This window comes from Mirounga leonina, unplaced genomic scaffold (assembly GCF_011800145.1).
Source record: "Mirounga leonina isolate KUSES-001 unplaced genomic scaffold, KU_Mleo_1.0 Mir_129, whole genome shotgun sequence".
Lineage (NCBI taxonomy): Eukaryota > Metazoa > Chordata > Mammalia > Carnivora > Phocidae > Mirounga > Mirounga leonina.
Window position 1 is genome coordinate 12,714,923 of NW_023270323.1, and position 13,361 is coordinate 12,728,283.

Below are 13,361 nucleotides of genomic sequence, written 5' to 3' on the forward strand. Positions count from 1 at the left end.
TGGGGTAACTGGGTGATGGACATTAAGGAGGGCACGTGATGTAATGAGCACTGGGTAATTATATAAGACTGATGAATCACAGACCTGTACCTCTGAAACCAATAATACATTATATGTTAATTAATTGAATTTAAATTTAAAAATGTTTAAAAAAATAAAATTACATTAAAATGTAAAATATTTTACTAATTAAAAAGTAATAAAATTTAAAAATTAAAAAAAGTCATTCAACGGTACCTGTATGTTCCATAGTGTGTTCTGGAACATAAACAGCCTAAAGGAATCTCATGCAAACACAACTCTTATGGTTTATATGTTTATTGATATATGTGTGTGTCTGTGTGTGTATCTGTGTGTGTGTCTATCTGGACATTCCTGCAGTGGATCTGATCTTTTACAATAAACTTAGAGAAAAAAGTGACAAATGTAAGCAAACATTAATTATAACTAAAGGGCATGATAAAAATCAGAATTTTCCTTTAAAAACTAAAAATTACTCAGTAAATGATGTTGGAAAAATTAATCCACATGTAAAAAAAAAAAAAAAAAGGAACACTGACCTTATACCATATACAAAAATTGGCTCAAAATTAATTAAAGAAATAAAAGTAGGAATTGAAATTATAAAACTCTGAGAAGAAAACAAAGGGGAAAGCTTCATAGTATTGGATTTGACAATGATTTATTGGAGATCACACCAAAAGCACAGGCAACAAAAGAAAAAATAAATGGATTTCATCAAAATTATAAGCTTTTGTGCATCAAGGATCCTATTAACAGAGTGAAAAGACAGCCCACAGAAATAAGAAAATATGTGCAAATCGGGTATTTGATAAGGGATTAACATCCAGAATATATGAAGAATTCCTACAACTCAAAAACAAAAAACAAACAGCCCAATTCAAAAATGGGCAAAGGACTTAAATAAACAGACATTTCTCCAAAGAAGACAAGTAGGCAATAAGCACATGAAAAACTGTTCAACAGCACTTCAACAGTTTTGCAAAACAAAACCAAAATGAGATACAACTTTACACACATTAGGATAGCTATTATAAAAAAAAAAAACAAAAAAAAAAACAAAAAAAACAGAAAATAACAAGTGTTGGCAAGGATGTGCAGAAATTGGAAGCTTGTGCATTGCTGATGAGAATGTAAAATGGTGCAGCCACTGTGGAAAATGATATGATCATTACTCAAAAAAAAATAGAATTACCATGTAATACAGCAATTCACTTCTAGATATATACTCATAAGAACTGAAAGCAGGTTCAAATAAATATCTGTACACCCATATTCATAGCAGAATGGTTCACAATAACCAAAAGGTGAAAGCAACCCAAGTGTCCATCGCTAGATGAATACATGCATAAAATGTGGTATATTCAGCCTTTAAAAGGAAGAAAATTCTGACACATGCTACAACACGGATGAACCTAGAAGACATCACGCTAAGTAAAATAAGCCAGTCATAAAAGAACAAATATTATATGATTACACTTACATGAGGTACCTAGAGTAGTCAGATTTATAGAGACAAATTAGAATGGTGATTGTAAGGTTGGGAGGTGGGGGGTAAAGGGGAAGCAGGGAGGGAGGAATGGGGAGTTAGTGTGAAATGGGTACAGAGTTTCAGTTGGGGAAGATGAAGAAGTTCTGGAAATGGATGGTGATAATTATTGCACAACACTGTGAATATACTTAATGCCATAGAATTGTACACTTAAACATGTACAGTTAAAATGGTAAATTTTATGTTATATTTAACCACAATTTTAATAATTAAAATTTTTTTACCCATAGCAAAATCATATCTGCAGCATTTTTAAATCATGGATTTTCATTTTTGCTTTCATATCTGAGATCACTAGGGCTATGACAAGGGACAAATCTATTCCTCTATCCCCCTGCACATAAACTCTGCAAATTATGAAATAGTCCAATCTGAAAAACTGTTTAAAATAAATACCTGCAGTACCAGGATGTGTTCTCCCACAGGAAGTTTGCACTGTTTCTTAGAAGTTTTAAAATCCCACACAGTATTGACCACCTCACTATATATATCCTGTTGTCATCTTTTCCCCCAAATGGAACAATTTCATCTGTATTGAGTGAAGAACATTCCTTCTAAGAAATTGCATTATCAGCACTTGCAGCCTCTCTCCTCACTTTGATGTTGTGCAGATTCAAATAGGCCTGGAACCTACAAAGCTAGGTGTTGTTTGCAGCAATAATCTCATCAACCTCGCTTTCACCATGCTTGGCCTTTAGTTAGTTCTTCCAACAAACTCCGAGCCGTCTTCTGAATGTACATGAAGCTAAAAAAACATTCAACTTTGATGCTGATTCTCTTGCTTCACAATCAAAAGCTTTTGGGGCATCTGGGTGGCCCAGTCAGCTTAGTGTCTGCCTTTGGCTCAGGTCATTATCCTGGAGTCCCAGGATCAAGCCCCGAATCAGGCTCCGTGCTCACTGCTTCTCCCTCTGCCCTTCACCCAGCTCGTGCTCTCTCACTCCCGAAGTTTTCAATTCTGACAGGCACTCTTCCTACTATCCCTGGCATGGGCCCAACCCTTTTCACAAAGAATAGATGATCAATTCCTGATTGCTTCTCCTGTGAAATGATTCATCTTATATACTGTATTTACATGGAATGGTTACCTTTTATTTTTTATTTTTGTCACTTTTGATCTTTGCCATTTATCCCTCTTCTTACAAGTACTCACACAGTCAATATGATAAACTTAAATGTCATTAAATGCCAGCCAGGTACAGGCATTTAAAATGAATAGGCTATATATAAAAGAGATTGCTGGAGTTTTATAGCAAAATCTTTAGGTACTTGGTTCACCTAAAAGGACACAAATTGAATAAAGAGAAAAATAAAAACACTGAGTTAATGCTCGCTTCGGCAGCACATATACTAAAATTGGAACGATACAAAGAAGATTAGCATGGGCCCTGTGCAAGGATGACACGCAAATTCGTGAAGCGTTCCATATTAAAAACAAAACAAAACACTGAGTTGACAAAATAAAACAATTTGTAGTCCAAGGGCCACCAGTTAATGACTAATACCTTACAGGAAACAGCAAAACACAGCCAAAACTAAAATGGCTATAGACCACCTACTAAAATTATTTGCTGCTGGTGAGCAGAATGCAAACTGTTTGCTCTAGAACATAACTCTGTTCATAACTATGGAAGTTCTAAACTGACTATAAATAAAAAATCACTGGAATAACATTATCACCACAGGGGGCTCCTGGGTGGCTCAGTTGGTTAAGCAACTACCTTCGGCTCAGGTCATGATCCTGGAGTCCGGGATCGAGTTCCACATCGGGCTCCCTGCTCAGTGGGGAATCTGCTTCTCCATCTGACCCTGCCCCCTCTCATGCTCTCTCTCTCATTCTCTCTCTCTCAAATAAATAAATAAAATCTTAAAAAAAAAAAAAACACATTATCACCACAGGGGAACAAGTTAAAAAAAAAAACTTGGTAACTGTAGAAAGGTGGTAACAATGTCATAGATCAGCAATATTTTTTATATTTCTCAGCCTAATTTTATTCTAAACTGGATAATATATTTGTCTGGACACATGTATTTTCATGGCCTTTGACTTTTTTAATCAGACAGAGAAGAAAGCAAATATGACTCATTTAAGAGCTTGGAGTCCTTGGAGACTTACTTATATACAAGATGACATGGAAAATAAGGAATTTATATATTGCACTTGCAAGCATCCACTAAGTTGAAATCCTTCACAATGCTGCAGGTTGACACTACAGAATCTACTTTCTAAATGGGGAATATAATTAAAGCTAGGTTAACACTTCCCTGTAGTTAAGAGGCACTCCATGCTGATCCACTAATAAGATGAAACCAATGAATTGATACAAAAAAAAAAAAAAAAGCTTTCCAGAGTGTGTTTAAATGCAAATGTGCCATCTGCCTTGCAGAGTTTGTTGAGCAATAGGGTGAATACACTGAGAAAACCTTGTTGAAAAAGATACATAAGGTGATCTTGTAAATAAGGAAGCAGTGCAGCGAAAGTAGGTATCTGCCAGAAGGTCAGCTTTGGGATAGGGAGTTTGGTAAGGTAATGACTATATACTCTCAGTTCAATCTGCTGATGCTTGCTTTGTGGCTTTTACTTGTGTGTGTGCTTGGTTTTTTCCCTTTTTACATTTCAATAATATGTATGTTGTGTAAGATTTGTATAATGTCTGTTATCCACTCATAAATCCCAGATGATCAGTTTTTTCCTCTTTATGAAAATTTCCAGGCTCCCTAAACTGAGAGCCTGCAACACAATCGAAATTCAAGGAATATGCTTGAATTTACAAATAAATAAATGTTCAACAATCCAGGAACATGTGGAAATAGTAACGACTATCCCCAATTTTTTAAATGATTCCAATTTTTGAAAAAGGAAAAGAATTGCCAGTGTACTAATGAATATTCCACAAAACTGAGGGTCTAATTGTAAAGCATAATCTATTGTATATGCATTTCTACTATAATATCATTTACCCCACTTATATCAAAATTGCAAAAAATTAAGTGAGACTATGTCATAGATTTAATACTTCTAATTATTTTTTAATATCAGGATTATGACCTTAATTTAAAATATGCCCATTTGTCAGGTATAGATTGAACCCTATGAAAATGCAGGCTAGGGCACCTGGGTGGCTCAGTTGGTTAAGCGACTGCCTTCGGCTCAGGTCATGATCCTGGAGTCCCTGGATCGAGTCCCGCATCGGGCTCCCTGCTCGGCAGGGAGCCTGCTTCTCCCTCTGACCCTCCCCCCTCTCATGTGCTCTCTCTCTCTCATTCTCTCTGTCTCAAATAAATAAATAAAATCTTAAAAAAAGAAAGAAAGAAAGAAAATGCAGGCTATCCACACAGTATGATATCACAGTGATCTCAGAAAAGCCACATGGAGTCAGTAACCTGCGTATCTTCCACAACACCTGAAATTCCCATGTTGCCATCAACCCCTGGGTTTGTTTTGCTCCCGAGGGAACTTGTAAAATATGATAATACAAAATTGTAGCAAGGCTTGTGTACGCACCCTCTTTGATCAGAGCAGCTAGCTGCCATTTTGGATAGTGAAGAAAGCACCCTGGTGAGAAGGGCATGGGACAGGTGCAAGAACTGAAACTCTCCAGAGCTTGGGTATATCAGATGACCACGAGATAACATAGTGAGACAGGAGCCATGGACAAAGCTTAAAAACCTTACAATTTTGCCCCTCCTGCATACAGAAGGGTTACGATAGCATGCAACCTCCTCCTCCCACCACTAATAAGCACAGTTTTCAATTCAAGGTCGGCACTCAATACACACCTGTGGGTGTTTTATTAAAGGCTCTATATGTAAGAGACAAAATGAATCATTACATTTACCCACTTACACTGCAGTCTTAAAAACTCAAAGACCCTTGGGCACCTGGGTGGCTCAGTTGATTAAGCAACTGCCTTCGGCTCAGGTCATGATCCTGGAGTCCCGGGATCGAGTCCCGCATCGGACTCCCTGCTCGGCGGGGAGTCTGCTTCTCCCTCTGATCCTCCCCCTCTCATGCTCTCTGTCTCGCATTCTCTCTCAGATAAATAAATAAAAAATCTTTAAAAAAAAAAAAAAACTCAAAGACCCTTCATTCAAGTCCAAGGTGAGCAAAAAAATAGCCATGTTAATACAAGAAATTTAAAACCAAATTAACATCACCTTTAAGAATTCAGGTTTCTTACTTGTTTTGTTAGAAATGACCTTATACTCAGAAATGCTAATTTAGCAGTATACATACACACAATCCTGTGACACGTTTCTCTTTAACTTTGTGGGGAAAAAAACCCTAAATACTGATTCCTGGAACATAGGCGATAATCATTTGTTTTATGACGTAAGTGACCCTACTACCCCATATAGCAATTAAATATGGATCTTCTGCTGTTTTTCTGGCAGTGGTGACAAATTTGTACAAAGTTACACATACACTCTCAGCTGGACTCTCCTTTAGCCAACAGTCTATATTTACAATACCATCCAAGTAATTGAGGATAAGAGAAACAGTGTGTGATTATGTACCCTGGGGACAAAAAATCAATACCATTTATTTATTTACCAGTGTCAGTCAGCACTCAGAGAAGCTGTGGCTATTTGTGTGGCCCTCTTCAACTGCAATAGTTGAAGCAAATAATACTTTTTTTTTAAGATTTTATTTATTTGAGAGAGAGAGAGAGAACAAGCAGGGGGATGGAGAGGGAGAGGCAGACTCCCCACTGAGCAGAGAGCCCGACGTGGAGCTCGATTCCAGGACCCCGGGATCATGACCTGAGCCGAAGGCAGATGCTTAACTGACCGAGTCACCCAGGTGCCCTGAAACAAATAATACTTAAAGATGGACAAGACTAAGAAGTGAAGTCTTCTAAACTTACCAAAAATGATTGAGATAATGAATTAATGACAAACTATGAAGGGTAATGCTATGTTATTTTTTAAGCCCCTTCTTCAACCCAAATGGGTTGTTTTTTATTAGAAGACACAAAACAGATTGTATTGTTAGATTTGTTTTAAGTACAGTAGCTGTCATATTTATCTCCTTGTCAAGTAGACAAGTAAAAGGAACTTAGGCACAAATGACAGAGCCATCTATGTATCTTATTTGTCTATCTAGAAAGAAAGAGAGTTAATGCACATGATTCCTTTTCTTTGTGTAGGTATTTACCACAATGGAAAACAGCCAGGAATCTCTGACCATGGTCTATAATGCACTAGCAAACATTAAAAGTCAGGGCATGAAATCCTTAGCTAAAAGGTTCAGGTAATTTAATTACCAAAGATAAAAAGATTTTTTAAAAGATACCAAAGATAAAAATGAATCACTCAGGAACTTTAACATCATCTATCAATCCAATTCAAGCATGTGTTTCATCTTGCCCGTTTTACAAAATAACTTAGACCCTCTAAAGAAAAATATTTGAAAATACCTTTTCAACAAAACTGGTTTCAAAAAATACTATTTTTAGTTCCAAGAGAAGAAAAGGGTCATTCTATGGGAATGAGAGGAAGAAACTCTTGAGTCAAAGGCAGGGCTCCAGAATGCCTTCACACCTAGAGTATTATGTTTGCACATTCATTGAACATAGTTCAGATAGCACTCCTACTGAAGTAGATGTGAGCTGAGTGTGCCAGGGAAATGTCAGGCCTCCTGGCTTCAAATGGAGAACAAAATATCTCTAGTGATTCTCCTTTTCCCTAGAGGTCATCTGATTTGTGGATCATGAGAATCAACTATTCTAACCATCAGAAGCATCTCTAGGAACAGCAATATGCTTTTTGACGTCTAACATCCACATCATCAACATTCAAAGCTTATTATAGAATTAGTGTTCTGGGGGAACCTCGATGGCTCATCAGTTAAGCGTCTGCCTTAGCCTCGGGTCATGGTCCTGGAGTCCCGGGATCGAGCCCCGCATCGGGCTCCCTGCTCAGTGGGGAGTCTGCTTCTCCCTCTGACCCTCACCCCGCTCTCATGCTCTCTCTCTCTCTCAAATAAATAAAATCTTAAAAAAAAAAAGAATTAATGTTCTGTATTGAACAAGGCATACATGATCCTCTGCATCTACAAGACATTTTTACATAAGACATAGCGAGGGGAACAGAAACAATGCATAGAAAATAAATCACCTGTCTTTTCCAAAGGTAGATATTTTCTTTTGTGATCCTTTATTAATCTTTATAACCATTACTATCTGTGAGATGTTAATTTAATTCCAGGGTAGTATCAAGAAACAACCAGCGGACTGAGGGTCAAAGAATAGAGACCCCAAAATAGAAACACACAAATACAACCAATGGATTTTTTTTTTTAATGTGAAAAAGAAATTCAATGGAGGACATATGCTATTTTAACAAATGCTGCTACAGCATCTGGATGTCCATGCATATGGACTATGGTTCCTTGGTATTCTCTTGTGTCTCTGACTTTATTGTTATGTAACATCATAACCTGGCATTTCCCCTTTTATTCATTTCTGATATTGGTGATTTGTGTTGCCCTTTTTTTGTCTTTGCCAGTCTTGCTACACGTGTACCAATTTTATTGAATTAACTTTTCTTTTCATTGATTTTCTCTATTGTTTTTCCATTTTTAATATCAGTTGTTTCTGCTCTTATTTTTTTTTTCTTTCTTCTTGCTTTGGGTTTATGTTGCTCTTATTTTCCAGGTTCTTGAGAGGAGACATTAAATTATTGATCCAGACTTTTCCCCTTTTCTAATATATGCTTTTAGTGCTATAAATTTCCTTTTTGGCACTGCTTTAGCTGTGTCCCAAATTTTGATATGCTGTATTTTGATTTTCATTCACTTCAATGTACTTTTTCTGCCTCCCTTGAGACTTCCTCTGTGACCCATGGATTATTTAGAAATATGTTATTTAGTTTCCAAGTGTTTGGAGATTTTCCTACTATCTTTCTGTTTGGTTTCATTGTGGTTAGAGAACACACTCTGCATGATATCAATTATTTTAAATTTGTTGAAATTTGTTTTATCACCAAGATATTGTCTATCTTAGTGTATGTTCCATGGGCACTTGAAAAAAATGTGTATTCTGCTGTTACTGAATGAAGTGTTCTATAAATGTCAGTTTAGATCCTGTTAGGTAATGCTGTTGTTGAGTTCTTCTATATCTCTGATGACTTTCTGTCCCATCTTCTCTATCAATTATTGCAAGACAGGGTCTTGAAGTCACCAGCCACAAGGGTGAAGTTGTCTATTTCTCCTTTCAGTTCTATCAGTTTTTAGTCTACCTAATTTGCAGCTCTATTGTTTGCTACATCTTTCAGTGGATAGACTCTCAGTTTCTAATAATTTTCTTTGCCCTGAGGTCTATTCTAACTGATATTAATATAGTTATTTCCGCTGTCCTCTGATTAATATTTTTCATGATATATCTTTTCTCATTCTTTTACTTTCAGCTTTCCTATGTCACATATATGAAGTGTTTATTCCTATATCATATATCTGAAATGAAACAGTATACAGATTTGTCATTTGAACCCATTTTAACTAATGTCTCTTTTAATTGGTATATTTAGGTCATTTACCACAATTACTGATATCTTAGGGATTCAGCCTACCACTTCATTTTTTGTTGACTGTTCTCTCTGGTTTTCATTTCTCTGTTCCCTTCTTCATAAATTCCTGTTGGTTATTTCAACATTTTTTTAGAATTCTATTCTAATTTGTCCATAGTGTTTTTGAGTGCATAGTTTTATATATTTTTGTTTACTGGTTTCTCCAGATACTTTGTTTCTCCTCCTTATAATTATTTTAAATATTTCTTCTATGTATATTCAGAATCATATCAGACAGTGTTATAACTTTTGCTTCAAGTATAAACATAATTTAGAAAACACAAAAGGACAGTCTATTGTACTTAGCAATATTCTTGCTTATCATGTTCTTTATTCACGTATGATCTTCTATGGTTCCTTCTTTTATCCTTCCCTTTCTCTTTGGAGAATTTCTTCAAGCCATTCTTTGAAGGTACATCTGCTGGTAACAAATTCTCTTAGTTTGCTTTCATGTAAGAATGCCTTGATTTCCTCTTCAGAGGGATTTTTTTTCTGGGTATAAAATTTGGGGCTGAAATTTCTTTTCTTTCACCATTTGAAAAATATTATGCCACTTCCTTTGGCCTCTGGGGTTTATCACCATAAATACAGTGACAAATCCACTGTCTTCTGAATTGTTGTGTTTTCTTTTTTTTTTTTTTTTTCTTTTCCCATAGATAAGGTGTCATTTTACTTTGGCTGCTTTCAAGATTATTCATTACCTTTAGTTTTCAGAAGTTTAATTATGATGTATCTTGGAGTAGATTTCTTTGGTTTTATGCTTTTGAGGATTCACTTCAGCTTCTTGAATCGATAGGTCTATGTCTCTTGTTAAATTTAGCAAGTTTCAGCTGTGATTTCTTTGGGTATTCTTTCAAGCCCACTCTCTTGCTGCTCTCCTTCTGTGACTCTAAAGATAGAAATGTTGGAACTTTTGTTACAGTCCCACAGATACCCGAGGCTCAGTTTGTTTGTTTGATTGATTGACTATTGGTGTTTTTTGTCCATGTTCTCTATTGTTCAGATTATGTAATTTCTATTGTTCTATCTTCCAGTTCACTGATTCATTCCCTGCCCCCTCCATTTTGATGTTGAACCTATCCATGGAGTTCTGTTTCGTCTTGTTCAGTTACTGTGTCTTTCAGTCCTAAAATTTCCATTTGGTTCTTCTTTATATCTTCTATTTTTTTTTGGTGTTGAGGTTTTCTGTATTTTTCATTTGTTTCATATGTGTTTGTAATTACTTGTTGAAGTATTCTATCATAGTAGTTTGTCAGACAGTTCAAACATCTCTGTCATCTCAGGATTAGCATCTATTGATTGCCTTCTTTCATTTAGTTTGAGATCTTCTTGGCTCTTAATACGCTGAGTGTGTTTTTTTAATTGAAACCTGAATATTTTAATAATGTTACAAAACTCTGAATCTTATTTAAACCTTCCACTTTAGCAGGCTTGGCAGGGGGCTGGGGGATGGGATTGCCTTATTGTTGCCAGGGGGAGGCAGACATCCAGGTGCCTCACTCAGCATTCATTGACATTAAAGGGGAGGAGGAAGGCTCCTCATTCTGCTAGGCAGAGTGGGAGTTCCAGCATCCCTTATGGTCTACATTGACACTGTAGTAGTGGTGACCTCATTACCCCTGGCAATGATGAAAGTCCCGACTTCACTAGCCCTCCTCTGATATGGCCCCAGAGGGAAAGAAAGGGACACTTGTTTGCTATCAGATGGGGGTGGAAGTCCAGCCTCCCCACACAGGAGCTATATTATTTTTTAAAACCAATGTTACATTCATTGTTATCCAAGCTCACTGGGGTTTTTTTTTAAGGTTAATATTTATTGTTTGAAAATTGAAGCATGAATGAAAAGGATCATTTCTAGACAATGTCATAATTAAGTTTCAAAGCAGCCATGTATGTCTATCATGTTATTTTTCCTTCACAAAAAACATTAATAGCTTCCCATTTCTTGTGGGATGAACAATTTCAGCAGTGCCATGCAACCTCTTCAACGGTCTGGCCCCAAATGCCACTGCAGTCTCATATCCTACCATTCTTCTACATATTCTCAAGGGCATTTATCAAAATTATTCTATTATTTTCTTACTGTATTTCACGTGATCTACAGTGCCCTCAATTATAAGGCACTGCATTATTTTCTATAAACTAAAAAAGAAAAATACTGACCATTACATTTTATAATACTATGAATTTTAAGCAATTTCAGAAGTATTAAAATATGAAAAAACTGGTCTAAAAATTAATGAAATGTGATAATTATTAAATAGATACAAAAGAGCAATTTCTAATATGTGTAAGGTATGAAGATCTAAAGAAAAACAACAGTGTGAACTGAATTTTACTGTTACATCTATCCACACCTTCCTGCCATATTTCATTCCCCTGTCCTCATTTTAGAAGGAACACTATTTTGAATTTTTAAAAATCACCACCTGCTTTTCTTATCATTTTACCATGTATGTTTGTACCTCTAAGCAATATGTCACTTGTTTTAGCGTATTTTGAGCTTTTACACAAATGTGTTCTTTCATTATTCTGAAATGTACATTTTTTACTCAGTATAAACTTCCTGAGATTTATCCATCCTGGCACTGTAACTCATTCATTTTTACTGCCGTAGTATTTTGTTATGTACAGTTGACCCTTGAACAACACAGGTTTGAACTACATGGGTCTACTTATATGCAGATTTTTTTCAATAAATATATGTACAGTACTGTAAGTGTATTTTTCTTCCTTATGATTTTCTTATAACATTTTCTTCTATCTTACTTTCTTGTAAGAATACAGTATATAACTCATAGAGCATACAAAATATGTGTTCATTAACTGTTCATCTTATCAGTTAAGTCTTCCAGGCAGCAATAGGCTATTAGTAGCTAAGTTTTGGGGGAGTCAAAAATTTCAACTGTGTGGGAGGTTGGAGCACCTAACCCACCCACACCCCCCCCCCCCATTGTTCAAGGGTCAACTGTACATTTACCACAATGTTTCTGTCTATCCTACCATTACTGCTGATAGCAAACATTTGGGTGTTCGCTTTGTGTGTACGTGCCATTACAAACATGCTGCCATGAACACCCTTCTCCTTGTCTGCTGGGGCACATGTTCAAGAGTTACCCCCAGGAATATACCCAGGGGTGAAATTGTTGTGTCTGAACTAGGGTTGAACCAATGCAATTTTATAAGATAGTAAGTTTGTAACTATGTACCAGAAGCAGCATGTAAATATTCCAGCTATGCCCTTGAGTTCCAACGTTCACTGTTCACTTAGTTTTAAGGGATCTATCTTCCCATACTGTCAAAAACAATAGTCAATCACCTCTCCAGCCATCTCTTCAAAAAGTCTGTAACATGGAACTTAAAGGTGAAGATTTTGGAGGCAGACTGCTCAAGATTGCTCTGAAGATTAGATCAGTTAATACATATAATGTGATTAGACGGGTACTTTGGGCATAATAAGCACAAAATAATTATTAGGTATCACTGTTGTTGGGGTTGTATATTGAATTACTCATAGAACCCTGAAAACACTTAGACTGTGGTCTAGTGTATTGGTGTGTTTGTACAAATTGTTTTCTTATACTGGGACGTCCTTTCCTCCATCCTCCATCCGAACTTCATACTTAAAGGGCAATTCAGTAAATCACATTTAGATACATGCAGAGTTGATCATCGTCTTGAGGGCTACCACTGCCTCTGACATACGACCAATATATTACATGGCCTAACAATCATCCCTTTATTTCCCGTCTCCCTTCCTGCAGTTTCAGTGATACTGGAAGTAGAACTTTCCTGGTCTTTAGTAGCCCCTTGGTAAATGTTTGACTAATAAATGAATAGGCAAGTGAATACTTATTAACAATTACAACATCAATGGGATCTGCCTATAGACATTTGTTCAGCTTTGCTAAATACACTGGGATAAATTCAACTGGGATAGAAAGAGTTAAAATGTGGGCGCCTGGGTGGCTCAGTCGTTAAGCGTCTGCCTTCGGCTCAGGTCATGGTCCCAGGGTCCTGGGATCGAGCCCCGCATCGGGCTCCCTGCTCCGCGGGAAGCCTGCTTCTTGCTCTCCCACTCCCCCTGCTTGTGTTCCTGCTCTCGCTATCTCTCTCTCTGTTAAATAAATAAATAAAATCTTAAAAAAAAAAAAAAAAAGAAAGTTAAAATGTACATTCCACCTGTTCTCCTAACAGAATCTTATTAAAGGAATTCTAT

At 36.5% G+C, this 13,361-nt stretch overlaps 1 non-coding gene across 1 annotated transcript; it reads left to right on the plus strand.

The window, feature by feature from the left end:
• The first annotated feature begins 2,899 nt into the window (after positions 1-2,899).
• Positions 2,900-3,006, plus strand: LOC118010911. The gene has a single exon (XR_004679333.1). It is a non-coding gene; the product is annotated as a U6 spliceosomal RNA (small nuclear RNA).
• Positions 3,007-13,361: the final 10,355 nt, after the last annotated feature.